The sequence below is a fragment of the Myotis yumanensis genome, unplaced genomic scaffold (assembly GCF_028538775.1).
Source record: "Myotis yumanensis isolate MYYU_CA2020_CCGP unplaced genomic scaffold, mMyoYum1.0.hap1 SCAF_13, whole genome shotgun sequence".
NCBI lineage: Eukaryota > Metazoa > Chordata > Mammalia > Chiroptera > Vespertilionidae > Myotis > Myotis yumanensis.
Window position 1 is genome coordinate 30,404,489 of NW_027223764.1, and position 14,905 is coordinate 30,419,393.

At 35.1% G+C, this 14,905-nt stretch overlaps 1 protein-coding gene and 1 non-coding gene across 2 annotated transcripts in view; both read right to left on the reverse strand.

Annotated features, from left to right (window-relative positions):
• Positions 1-14,905, reverse strand: part of PCDH15 (protocadherin related 15) — a 632,895-nt gene that overhangs the window by 306,187 nt on the left and 311,803 nt on the right. The gene's annotated exons all lie outside the window — the stretch shown is intronic.
• On the reverse strand, positions 7,394-7,461 carry LOC139022287 (small nucleolar RNA SNORD26). Its single transcript, XR_011473662.1, has one exon. It is a non-coding gene; the product is annotated as a small nucleolar RNA SNORD26 (small nucleolar RNA).

The window sequence follows — 14,905 nt, forward strand, 5'->3', positions numbered from 1 at the left end:
CAGAAGTGGTCTAAAAAATTAGAGGAGAAATTAGGAAATATAAAATAGTTGGGTCAACCTATTATTCATGTGAAAAAAATAGTTGGGTTATTACCAAATACAGTACACAAAAATCAATTCCATGTGGACTTAGAACCATAATACAAGAAATAAAACTGAATTATTTATAAGAAAATATAGGAAACTATCTTTTCATATCTCAATAAAGAATTCTTCTTAAACAAGACACAAAAGAGTGAAAGTCATAAAAACACAAACTGATACTTTAGATGATGTTCAAATTTAAAACTTCTTCACAAAAAAAGTCAAAAGCAAAGTGAAAAGGAAGCTACAGAGTGGTGGTAGAAAATAGCAAAGACTCTGTGTCCAGAATACATAAGAGAAGTACTAAAGGCATTCAGCTAACAAGTTATAAGAGCAATGCAAATTAAGATGAAAAACATTTCATTACCATCATATTGGCAACAATTAAAATTCTGAATACGAGGTGATTTTGAGAGTGTGAGTAAATAAGTAGGTAGCAATTTAAACAGTACACTGGAGGCATTATATACACTGATTGTACATACTCCACAACTAAGTAATTCCACAACTGTTTATCCTAGAAAACCCTGTGCACATGTGCAAATTGAATCTACATAAGAATATATATTGCAGCATTTTTTAGTCAATAAAGAGATTTAAAATTTTTAAATGCTACATAATAAGAAAACAGAGAGATTGTAAATCAATCTGATGGAAATCAACAGGCTGATAAAGCCCCCAAAATAATGTTGAGTCAAGAAAGCAAGCTGCAATAGACACATTCAGATGATCATTTATGCAAATCAACAAAATAAATATTACCATTTTTTATATATTTGAATGAACTGTAGAAGGGTAAACATACGAAGAGAAAATACACACAAATTTCAAGACGGTTGTTGTCTGTTATATCTGAAAGGAGAAAACAAGATTAGGAAGAGAGAGTGATGGCCGCACACATCTCTGTAATTATTCTCTTAAACATTAAAACGATCTGATTTAAAGTTTAAGAGCTGGTTGAAATTAAGCACATCTTTTTCTTGCTTCAGCCAGCATGGGAGCACAGAGGTGCTGTCTCCTCCTCACGGGTTCCTGAGGAATCACAACATCGAGAAATGTCCCCTCCCTGACCTGGAGGTAGAATATAGCATGAGTCAAAATAACCTTGAGTTGTTTTAAGCTGCTGAGCTTTAGGAGGTTTCATTGTCATAATATAACTTAGCATATCCTGACTGATATTTCCTACCACAAATCCTGAAGCTATTATTGAGGCTGGAAGCACGATGGTCCATGTTCTCTGGTGGCAAAATATTTTATAAGACTTTCATTTGAAAGAATATTGATAACACCCTTAATAAATCTGTAGTTTAGGAATAGAACTGCCATATTCAGCTCATAATGAAAGGCACCCAGTTAAATCTGAATTTCAGATAAACAACAAATCATGTTGTTTAGTGGATGCCCCATGTAGTATTATGCTAAATAGTTGTACTTATACTAACGAAGAAATGTAGTTTATCTGAAATTCAAATTTAACTGGGAGTCCCATATTTAACCTGGCAACTCTATTTTTTTAATGTATCACTAATTTTGAAATTATTACAGATATTCCCCTTTCCCCCCATTGAACCCCCCCACCCTGCTTCTTTCTCCTACCCTAGGCCTTCACCACACTATTGTCTGTGACCATGGGTTATGCATATCTGCATGTAAATTCTTTGGTTAATCTCTTCCAGCCCCACTTCCCTCTGAGATTCATCAGTCTGTCCTATATATGTGTTGTTTTTTCTTAAATACACTTTCATTGATTTCAGAGAGGAAGGGAGAGGAAAAGAGAGATAGAAACATCAATGATGAGAGAGAATCATTGATCGGCTGCCTCCTGCACACCCCCTGCTGGGTATCAAGCCCGCAACCCCAGGCGTGTGCCCTTGACCTGAATCGAACCTGGGACCCTTTGGTCCTCAGGCCAACGCTCTATCCACTGAGCCAAACCAGCTAGGGCATGTCATATATATGTTTTATAAAAATATTTATTTTACTTATTTAGGCATTCATTGACTGGTACTTGTATGTGCCCCAGTTGGGAAAAATATATATATTTTAAATTTCTTCTCATCTCTCCAAATAAAGTGCAAAACATATAGTGCTATGTTAATAATTGAAAAACTTTGGAAACACACTTCAAAATTTGGTTCTAGTTGTGGTTTAAGCTCTACAGTGGAGGAGGGCATTAAATGATACCAGTTTTAGATAATAAGAAAGCTATTTCACCATTTTAAATCAACATTCTACTTACTTGTTCTATTACAATAGGAGATAGCTCTTATTTCTAATAAAGATTTCCAGATATAACACATTTCTTAAAGAAGATGTTATTAATTGCCGTTTCAAATATTACTCCTTTCCCAATATAATTAGCAATAGTTTCTTTTAATTATCTCTGCCCTTCTTAGAATAGTCTCAGATATACATAAAATTCATTACCTATAATGCACATCTTCATAACTTTAAACTTTTAAAGCTTCACTTGTTAACAGTGACACTTATTTAAAACAGTAGCCAGGTGACTGATTTATCAATGAAGGGTAGCAGAAAAAAACAATAAAGGACATCAAGTTTTCTATGGCGTTTTGAGACTTTCCTAGAAATTATTAGATCATCAAGCTGGTTTTGACAAAACCCCAGGACATATCCTATCAAAACGATATTAATGCAAGATCACCGTTGTTATTAAGCCCTCACATACCTATTACACATTTATGGTGAAAATGTGTTGGAAGCTCCCATTCACCTAACTTCTAATTATGATAAAAAGCTTTGCAAATTATGGTCAGCTAATTCAAAATAAAATCAAGGTCACTTACAGGTCACAGGATTTAACTCTCTACTTTATTTCCTTCTAAATACCTTTGCATTTTAGGAAGGAAATTAAGATGACTATCATGGGGATGCTATATTTTTGTTATAAATTAATTAGCAACATTTCTAGCATTACTCTACAGAAGTTTAGTGGAATGAAAGACCTTTTCGAAGCTATGCCTCTAATCACAACTGGGCATCTCTATCTTTTTAAAAAAATATATATTTTTTATTGATTTCAGAGAGGAACGGAGAAGGAGATAGAAACATCAATGATGAGAGAGAATCATTGATTGGCTGCCTCCTGCACACCCCCTACTGGGGATAGAGCCCGCAACCCGGGCATGTGCCTTTGACTGGAATCAAACCCGGGACCCTTTAGTCCACAGGCTGACACTCTATCCACTGAGCCAAACCAGCTACGGCTGGGCATCTCTATCTTAAAAGATAGCTTCAAGTCTCTACTCCACATGTCTATCTCTATGCCATCCCTACTTGTTTTCACCAATCCCTGATTTCTGACACGTGATCTCAACTCTTGACCTTAACTTTCAATCTTTTTCTTTAACTACTGAAGATGGGACTGAGTGGTCTATGATTAACACTTTTGTTCCTTCCACTTGTTCTAGAGCTCTAAATCTGATAGGTTTGCTTTTAAAGTTTACTTTTAATGACCATATATTATCTTCATATAGATTATGTACTTTTGCATTTTTACATTCCTTTTAAATTTCATTTGTATTTGTCTTTTATAATGTTCCCAGATCTATTGATCCCCATCAAGGAATTATCATCTGTTTTTGTTGATGATCCTGCTAAAAGGGGGTCTTGCATATTGGCACCTTAAAATAATGAATTGTCCAGGCTCTCAATTTCTGCTTGCCTATAGAAAGAGCAAATATAAAAGTAACCATGGAAGGTATAGTAAAATCTTTGTCTATAACCTCACAATGTTTGCCTAAATAAATCTCAAAAGTTATGTGAAATATTAAAAATATTACAAAGGCCTTTACTTAAAACAAGGGTTGTTGACTTTCTAACTTAAAAAAAATATATATATATATACACACACACACACACACACACACGTGGGGAGTGGTGATTAAATCTATAATAATAAAAGCATAATATGCTAATTAGATTGGATGTCCTTCTGGACATCCTTCCAGACGACCTTCCAAAAGAAGCCAGGGCTTGGAGAGAAGCCCGGGTCCTGGGTGCCTGCTGGTGGCTGGTGGTAAGCCTGGGTCCTGGGTGCCAGAGGGAAGCTGGTGCTGGCAGCCGGGGGAAGGAAGGCATACTCTTGCACGAATTTCATGCATCGGGCCTCTAGTTTCTTACATTAGCAACAAGTTTGCAATATTTTTAGTGAAATAAACTATGACATCGATGTTCATATGTTCCACACCGTGGGGGGGGGGGGGAAGAAAATAACAATTTCAGAAAGAACACCACCTAGAATCATGACTAAAACTGTAAAAAGGCAAAATAGATAAGGCCATGATTCTATTTGCTTCCAAAACTTAATTTATGCTCATATTTTTTGGGGTAAAACTTAACTAAATGAAAACAGAAGCACTGATTCTATTAATATCTTCCCTTAAAAATCTTTAAAGTAAAATTATCTTTGGAATATTCTCCAGGAAAGAATTTCATGTGGTCAATAACAAAATAAGTCATAACTAAATGTACTCAGGGTGAACAATAAAAGCAGAATCTGTCTCTAGGAGAAACTGACCTTTTGTTCTCAATTTATTTTATACTATTCTACAGTGTAGTATTTTAAATCATATTTAGCTATGATAGGTTCCAAGATAACTGTACACCAGCAAGGATAATTTTAGTACTACCCTCTATAAAAGAGATTAATAAATCTGGAAGGAAGGCACTCTATAATTAAACTGTAACTCTTGCCCATGCCAATACAACATAACCGTTATATAATTTCAGGTAACTATCAGTCCCTTAATTTAAAGTAATATTGCAAATATTAAAGAATTAAGATATCTAGTAACTCATCAGAATATACTTTTATCAAGGTAATAAAAACAATACCACCTGCCCATGTTAGTCAAAAGAGAGTAATTCAGTTTTCAAAGGTGATCAAATCAAAGTCTTAAATAGCATTTTAGTTTCTGGAGGCAATCACCACATTTAAATTTGAGGGCAGGCTCAGTGCTATTAATATTTACTACTGAAAACCTGTAAGTTCAGACTTCAATAAAACTCTTGTATCTGCTCTTTTTATCAGTGATGTAAATTATTTTGGTAGTCATTTATGACTAGAGCAGTGGTTCTCAGTTTGGTCTCAGCATCACCTAGAAACCTAGAAACCTTGGGTTTTATGTCAGTCCTTCTGAATTCAGAAGCTTAGGGGTAAGGTCTCACAATCACTGTTTTATCCACCTCTCCAAGTGATTCTGATGCATGCTAAACTGAAAAATCACTGTGACAGTTCTTCTGGTGAAAATAAGTATTCTTATTATACTTATGATAAATTCTGGATTTTTTGAATCCTGCTAAATATGATGTTAGAAGCATTAATGGATACCAAAGTTAAATACAAGTGCCTATATTGTACATGGAAGTATTCAGAGAGAATTTAGAAAGTTTATCAAATGATATTATGCTGCAGTTCATAATTTTTGTAGGTAACCAACGGTCAGTGCAAAAGAAAAACTATATGGGATTGTGAAAAAAAAAAAATGATTTATAACCCTGGCCGCGCGGCTCAGTTGGCTGAAGTGTCGTTCCTTCTACCAAAAGGTTGTGGGTTCAGTTCCCATCTGGGCACATGCCTTGGTTGCTGGTTTGGTCCCTGATCCGGGCATGTAAGGGAGGCAATGGATCAATGTTTTTTTCTCTCCCGACTTCTCTCTAAAAATATCCTTGAGTGAGGTTTTAAAGTAATAATAATAAATTATGATAAATAAGTTGCAAGATGAATGAAAAGATAGATCCACTGGATAAAGTTAGAAGAAGCAGACTTCACTAAGAGAAAAATGTTGCAAAGGACAGAAAGTGTAGTCTTTACTAACTGAACCTGTGTGAAGGGGCCCAACATATTGAAGGCTATAGGTAACCAACAGACTGATGAAGTGGAAAAACTAGCACAACATTTATGCAGTATTTTAGAAGGCTATACCTTCATTGCATCGCTATCAGCTGCTATTTAAGTAAAGCTGGGCTCTCTGCAGTATCATCATTTATTTTTTGAGGAGGAGGAATAGGAGGAGGATTTCTTATTCCTATTTCATCTTGAATGTCTCCCTTTTTACTCCTTTTATAATTCTCAGGAAATGACCAACAGAAACATCCAGTCCTTCTCATGAGTCATTTAACCATACCTGCTAAATAAATCAGGAAGCAACCTGTCAGGCTGTATAAAAACTACTGGTACTGACGGTTTTATGAAAATGAGATTAGTGTAGGTAAGAGGTGGCTCAGAGGTCAAGCCTCACTGGAGCAATGAGATCTAGAGATTATCATCTGAGAACTGTCTGATACTTCATACCCAATTCTTCAGACTCCAGGGGAAATGGGAGAATGCATTGGTTAAAAGGACACATATGTAATACCCTTTGTAATACTTTAAGCAATAAAAAAAAGATGTCAAAATTAAAACCATAGTGAAGAATTTAGCACAGCCTGTGTGGCTCAGTGGTTGAGCAGCAACACATGCCCTGGTTGTAGACTCAATCCCGGGTGCAGGGCATGCATGAGGCAGCTGATCGATGTTTCTCTTTCATCAATGTTTCTCTCTATCCCTCTCCCTTCCTCTCTTTCTAAAATCAATGAAAACATACTTTAAAAAAGGAATTTAAAAAGAATTTCAATAAAATGATGCAAATGAACCAGAGAAGGCAGTACCGTCAGAGCTTTGAGTAGTTATAAGTATGTGTCTGTGTGCGGATGCTTGTTCAATCTCTTTTGTTTTTTAATCAGAGACAAACATGGAAACATACTCGTCATTATTCTTACCGGTAGGTATTTTGTGGCACATTTTAAGATTCACCTGCAGTTATGTTGTAAACATATTAACAAAGTGATATTCTAAGGTTCTGAGCAGAACTGACAAAAATTACCTGAGTGATTAATTACCCTATCCCACAGATCACTTTTGATACCCAAGTCATTCAGTTTTCATAAAGGTCTGAAATAAATCAAAGGCTGAATGCTTCACAAGAAAAGTAATAATGTGATTTTTCAGATGTGGTTAAGCCTCCGCTGCATTGGCTTGCTTTTCCAGTCTCACAAAGCTATCCATTCTGGTCAGGTTGGCCACAATTAGAAGCTGATTCATAGCTACACCACCATTAGCATTCACAGTAGGTCTTCCTTATTCCAATTTAAGCATTCATAATGCAAACATTACCTAAGACCTTGGCCTTGAAAGGGAAAGTAGGCAATCATTCAGGAGTAAGGTCTCCAAAGGATCCAGTCCCTGCTTCATGGGGTAACACAAGCGTCTTCACCATGTCTACATTTTTTTTTGCTTTTTTTTTTTTCTACTCAATATATAGTTCTCCACCAATCCATCAGAAAGAGAGAGTTCAGTTTTTATCATCCCCATAGATTGTCTACATTTTTTATCTACCCCCAAAATTTAAAGACTGAAAACAGTGATTGATCCATAGTACCCAACAAAGCAACACAAATAAAATAGTTTTATGCTGCTTATTAAAATTTTTCTATCATTACATTTTTTTCATTCTTTTTTGATGTGCTTAGTAAAGAGTTAGTTTTCCATATATCCCCTTTTAGAATAAAGATAACATGAAAAACAAACGATTACTACTGGTATAAGGTCTGACCCAGATCAATATGGTATACATTAAATATCTTATTTTATTTGTGCTCAGGATATCTAATACTCCTAAAGCTTTTGCCATTATTAGGAATTGCACACTTTCAAACATTTATTATATTTTTCATCATTACATTTATTGACTTCTCAAAGCTTTTTTTCAAGTTTTAATGAGCCACACACCCATCTATGCATTGAATAGAAAAAATATTTTAGAATATTGTCTCCTTAGCATGCACTTAACATCTGAAAATAACTAGGCTTCTCTTTAGCTCTTCATCAGGATTTTTTATTACAGAACAATTCTACTATTTTGCCTATTTGCTTGCTTTGTTGTACATGAGGATATATAGGAAATATTAAAGTTATGCCTGGTGTAGCACATGTTTTTAAAAAATGTGTTTTAAAAGGTCATTTTTTCTGCAAAGTTAACTCCCAATAATTAATTTCTCTGTTTGTTAATTTCATGGGCCTGGAATTCTTTTTAGGTGAATACTGATGTTCTTCCTCATTAGGGTGTCTTTTATAATCTCAGGAATCCAAATTAACCTATGGGAATCTATTATTTATTTTTAAACAAAATTAAATTTGCCTATTTTACTTGTTCTGAGGCTAGTCAGGACATGATTTTTTAAAAATATATTTTATTGATTTTTATTTTATTTTTATATATTTTGATAGAGAGAGAAAGGGAGAGGGAGAGAGACATAGAAACATCAATGATGAGAGAGAAACACCATCAATCAACTGCCTCCTGCAAGCCCCCCACAGGGGATCGAGCACACAACCTGGGCATGTGGCTTGACCAGGAATTGAACCAGTGGCCTCCTGGTTCCTGGCTCCATGCTCAACTGCTGAGCTACACCAGCTGGGCAGGACATGATTTTTTTAGGACTGAGGATGAAAACGGATGTTTATAGGCACTTCCTGTTGTTTTTGTATTCATGCAATTCTAAGATTGATATCACTAATTTCCATGCCATTTTTTTCATTAACAGATATTATTCTATTTTAAACTAAATGCTAAATAAATAAAACTTGGGGATTTAAATTTATTTAAGATAATTGAGGTATTTCCACAATTAGAGCAGGAATGACATACTATCAATTCTGGCTACAGATAAATTCTAGACACTGCAAAAAATGTATAACATTTAAAACTGTCCTTAGAGTTCATCTTCCTGGTTCACAAAAGGGGAGAACTGGGAACTGAACTATTGTTCATGATAAGAATATTTTAATTGTTTGTGATGATGATGCTAATGAGAGACAGAGAGACAGAGTAACAGATAACAATAACTTCTCAAGTCAATAGAAGTTGACGGATACTGCTATGATACTAAAAGGTAAGGAATATTGACAGAGTAATAACAAAGGGTTGAAACTGATAAACCTACCTATCCTAAACTTTTCTGGTAAAATTTGAAGATTGTTATTCTATCTCAAAGAGACCTTATGTACATTAAATTTATTAAATCAGAACTCATCAAAATAGCAAAATATTTAAATCCACTAATTAAAAGGTATAATCAGAAGGCAACCTGAATAATTGATGTTTTAGGACATGACTAAGTACAAACTTGCCATAATTCCAATATGCTCACCTGAAAGCAAGAGTAATCTCTCTCTCTCTCTCTCTCTCTCTCTCTCTCTCTCTCTCCTCATGCAAGAATTGCACACCAAATCTTTTATTAGTTCTTGTGTTTCAGTATTTCTGGATCATTGAAATTATTTTGACACATTAAAAGTACAAATTCCTGGAAAACAGTATGGAGTTTCCTCAAAAAATTAAAAATGGAACTCCCATTTCACCCAGTAATCCCACTTCTAGGAATATATCCCAAGAAATCACAAAAACCAATCAGAAAAGATATATGCACCCCTATGCTCATAGCAGCACAATTTACAATAGCTATGATTTGGAAACAGCCTAAGTGCCCATCAGCAGATGAGTGGATTAGAAAACTGTGGAACATCTACACAGTGAAATACTATGCTGCTGTAAAAAAGAAGAAACTCTTACCATTTGCAACAGCATGGATGGACCTGGAGAGCATTATGCTAAGCTAAATAAGCCAGTCAGAGAAAGATAAATATCACATGAACTCACTCATTTGTGGAATATAATGAACAACATAAACTGATGAACAAAAATAGATCAAGAGACAGAGAAGTATCAAATAGACTGTCAAACTTCAGAGGGAAGGCAGGGGAGGGAGAGGGGTAAGAGATCAACCAAGTGACTTGAATGCATGCATATAAGCATAACCAATGGACACAGACACTAGGGGGTGAGGGCATGTGCCGGGGGATGTGGCTGGCCTTGGAGAGTTGGTCAATGGGGGAAAAAGGAGACATATGTAATACTATATATCATACTTTAAACAATAAAGATTTTTTTAAAGTACAAATTCCTAACTTTAACTTATTTTATCTGTGATAGCAGAATTGTGGTATGGAATCATTTCAAATTGCACACTGAAACATATTCAGATAAAATTATGTGATATCTGAGATGTTCTTCAAATAATCAGGGAGAGAAGGCTAAGGAAATATTATAGGTGAACCAAGAATACTCATGCATTTTTAATTGAATAGTGAGTTCATGACACTCTTCTCTGTTTTTGTATATATCTGAAACTTTCTGCATTAAAAAGTAATAATTACAAAGTCTTATGCCCCATCTTGGACATTGAATCAAAATTCCCTAGGGTTGAAGCCTTAAATTCTCAGGTCTCATCCAAAACATTTGAAATCAGAGTTTGAGAGTCCTAGATGCATATTAATAAGCTCATTCCATAAGTCTTATCAAGCAGTTAAAATGCTAATTGTGTCCAGAATATGTCTTCCATCATTCTTTTATATAAAATAAACTAACTCTCTATAGCTAGTTATTTTTTTAGGGACCAACTTAAATATAGTCACTGTCTTAGTGTGGTCTCCTGGGTAACAGACGCTTAAAAAGAGGAATAACCATATAAATGTATATAGAAAGTAGGATTGGGCAGAGGAAAATGTTGAAAAACAACACTGTCCAGGTAAATACAATATAAAGAGAGAGGATATCAAGGTGGTAACTCTGAGAGTCTTCTTGAATTCAGGCCAGATGACTGGGCTTTCGTATATTTGCCCCAGTCCCATTGACAAGCCATTGGATATGACTGCTGCCCCGGACGGGGCATCAGGTTGGGTTGGGTGAAGTTGTTCTCTTTGAACAAAGGGTAATGAGAGGGATTCAGGGATTTCTGTTAGTCACTGACAGTTTTAGCACCTGGGGAAGGAGGTAGTTGTGAATGGAAGATTAAGTGCCTCAATCCTGAAGGGGTTCTCTTAGATGATGTTTCATAGCACCCAACATATATAAAAGGGCTGAACTATTTTCACAGAAATTCTTTCTGATCTTTTCTCATTTTTCTTGACACACCCTTTCAAATCAATACAGAAATGTTGCAATGGCTATGACAACAACCACGTTGTAGCGTCTGATTCTTTATGACGTGCCTAACTTAAATATCACTCTCAGGAATAACATAAAACCAACACTTTTTAAAATTTTCTTCAAAATCAATGCAACATACTCTTTGTCATAGCAATAGGAGTACCTATAAGTGCACAGATAATGACAATTAGCAGTCTGAATTCCCAAAGAATTCTCTCTATGATTTATTTCATGATAATGTTTACTGGTTTAGCTACACTTAACCTAATCCCTATTCATCTGCTTCCTAGAAAGGTGGTATCAGTCATGTTACTTCAAGAGAGTAAATGCCATGCCAAGTCAATAACTTATGTTGGATCCTTGGCCATTAAATGTCAAATACAGACAAAATGTAGCATATATAAAGCATGTGTGATACACACTTCAGTTGTGTTACTCTAGACCAGTGGTTCTCAACTTTGGCTGCACATTAGAATCATCTGGAATCTTTTTAAAATCCTGATTTCTGGGCCTCATCCTCCGGAAATTCTGCTTCTTTGTTACTAATGTGTGGCCCCACCCCATAACAAAGAAACAGAATTTCCAGAGGATGAGGCCCAGAAATCAGGATTTTAAAAAGATTCCCAGGTTATTCTAATGTGCAGCCAAGGTTGAGAACCACTGATCTAGACTCTAAGTTCTAACAATTCTTTTGTTGTGATCAGATAGTTTATATAACATACCAAACACATAGTAGGCTTTCAACTAGTGATCCCAGACAACCCTTTAGGAAAATTTTACTATGTTATTTCAAATGCTTTTCCACTTTTTTTAAAAAGCAAAGCAAAATCATTTCCTCCTGTTTAAATTTAGTTCAATTCCACACAGGTAATAAGGAAAAAAAATAGAATAATACATCAGAGTTAGCTTTTATGTGTAGTTCCCGTGGCAAGTATCAAGTTTCCAGAGGGAAGCTGCTTTAAGAGATGGTTATCTTTGCTCAGCGCTGCTCCCACCACCCGCCAGTACAATACAAACCAGTACAATACAAGGGCAATTACTACTCAGAGTTGCTGAGATAAATTTACTGCTGTCTCTCCAAGGTGAATGAATCTCTATGTGTATTTTCTTTCCCCAAGAAAAAATGCCTCTATATTTCTACAGACCTAGAAAAAACCCTAAAGATAAATTAACTTATATGTTCTAGAATGTTTCCCTAATTATCATTAATAACACAGTGTTTAGAAAAAAAATCCATGATCTAAACAACTAATTACAAACCAATGTTGGAGGCACAATTATTTTGAAAGCAGATGCTCACTTACTCTCTTGTGCATGTGTGCCTAAATTCCTCTAAAGCAGTGGTTCTCAACCTTCTGGCCCTTTAAATATAGTTCCTCCTGTTGTGACTCAACCATGAAATTATTTTCGTTGTTACTTCATAACTGTAATGTTGCTACTGTTATGAATCATAATGTAAATATCTGATATGCAGGATGGTCTTAGGCAACCCCTGTGAAAGGGTTGTTCGACCGCCAAAGGGGTCGCGACCCACAGGTTGAGAACCGCTGCTCTAAAGTTTTCAACATGCAGTAATGTATTGCTATTTTATAGTAAAAATAATTAGGACTCAACAATCTAAAGGCACACAAGTGAAAGGCATAGTACACATTCTTTATAGTAGGATATTTTTCAATGTATACAACAAAACATAATTTATAAGGATCTAATGTGAGTCATCAATCTGATATATACTGTCTTTAGACAGTAGGTTGTTTAAAATTGCTTATGAACACAGAATATATTTATAACCTAAGAATACAATCCAAAAAATTCCTTATTTCTGATAATCCATTACGAAGCAATCACACTGAGAAATAAGCATTCAGAGTTGGAAGTAAAGTTTAAAATAATTCTTGAACCCATTGCATGTATGCCATGCTGATAAATGTGAACTCTTCATAAGACCTCCAAATCATATGAAAGAGATGCTAGCTGGCAGAGACATATTTAAGTCATTCCACAGTTCCCCCATTTCCTATAATGTAAAAATGTCACCTTAAAATATATTTTTTTAGGAATTAATGTTTTCTTCATTGTGTATGTCTTCAGATAAGTTGTCTGCCAAGATCTTATTAACTGGGGGTTTAGAGTTCTTTAGATATTTATTACAATGCTTTGACATTATCAATATACGTGTTTATAGTACCTATAATAATTATTCTTTGATTATCTTGACAATAAAGATTTTTTTCAATTTCACTAAAATAAAAACATTTACCTTGTGCATTATGTACTAACATATATCATTGTTTCAACTAAAGTCATCAAGGTTGCCACAAAATAGCTATTAGCTTCAAGGAAATCTCACTGAAAATAAAACAGAGCTATTATAAATTGTATTTACCTTTCTGTAGCAATTGAAAACAAATAAAACCACTCTATTAACCTGTATGCATTTGTTGTTCTTTGAAGAAATTCAACATGAGGGAGGGTTGTAGAGAAATGTCTCCTTGAAGATGTGATATTTTTTATGAAATCTGGATCTGATTGATAAGAATGTGTCAACCATTGGAAGGTCTGACAAAAGTGTCTTACAACACAGTAAAAAGCAAAATATTCACATGAAGAGGGAGACAGCCTAAGTGCCCATCAGCAGATGAGTGGATTAAAAAACTGCGGTACATTTAAACAATGGAATACTACGCGGCTATAAAAAGGAAGGAACTCCTACCATTTGCAACAACACAAATGGACCTGGAGAGCATTATGCTAAACGAAATAAGTCAGTCAGAGAAAGATAAATATCACATGATCTCACTCATTTGTTGAAAATATTGAACAACATAAGCTGATGAAGAAAAACAGATCAATAAAGAAAATTTAAAAATGAGAGAGAGAGAGACTCAGAAGTTCCAAGCAATAAGGAAAAAGTCCTGCAGGGAAGGAGATAATAGGCAGGAGTTAAATCTTGTGTGGCCTTGTAAATCCCCTGTGCTGTTTGGGATTTTATTTTCACCTTGATCAGAAGCCACTGGAATATGTTAAGCAGGAAAGTAACTTGTATGCTTTTAAAAGTCACTCTGCTGTGTGAATAATGACTTGAAGGAACCAAAAGTAGAAGTAGGGGCAAAAGGTGACAGAGGCTCATATAAGATTTCCTGTAAAGGTCTTGAAGGCATCGTGAGCTAACATTGTTTGGGAAGTAAATAAATCAGTGCTTGGCCCATGGTCTATTTATTTCCCTTCTCTGAGAGTGTCTTTGCAGGCGACGTTAGTAAACAAATCAAATTGGTTTGGAGCTATCACAGTAGAAAATAATAGATTTTTAGAAAAAGCTTTATCAAAAGCCAAGATTTACTTAAAAGCCAACTCTGTATACTATAGTTTCTAAAAACTGAAGCTGTATGTAAATAAACTTACAAACTGTAGTTATCATTTTTTCCTAGTATTATTTAATTAATTATTTTTGTGGTGACCTGACTGAGTTGAACTCTCCATTTCATTTTCATCTTTTGGCCACATATAAGCATCAACATAGTTTAAACTCATAAAAATCAAGATCATGTCCTTCAGTATTCATTTCAATCAAGAAGAACCAAACAAAGGAATGTGTGAGAATATTCCAGAAAGTAGCACATGAAGGCTTATGTCCTCAGCTGAAAGAGCTTGACATGTTAAATGACAGAAAGAAGGTCAGGGAGCAGGTGAGAGAGAGTAGGGATGGGGTTAGTGTCAATCTATTTGAGCTGCTGTAATAGAATACCATAAACGGGGAGGATTATAAACAAAAC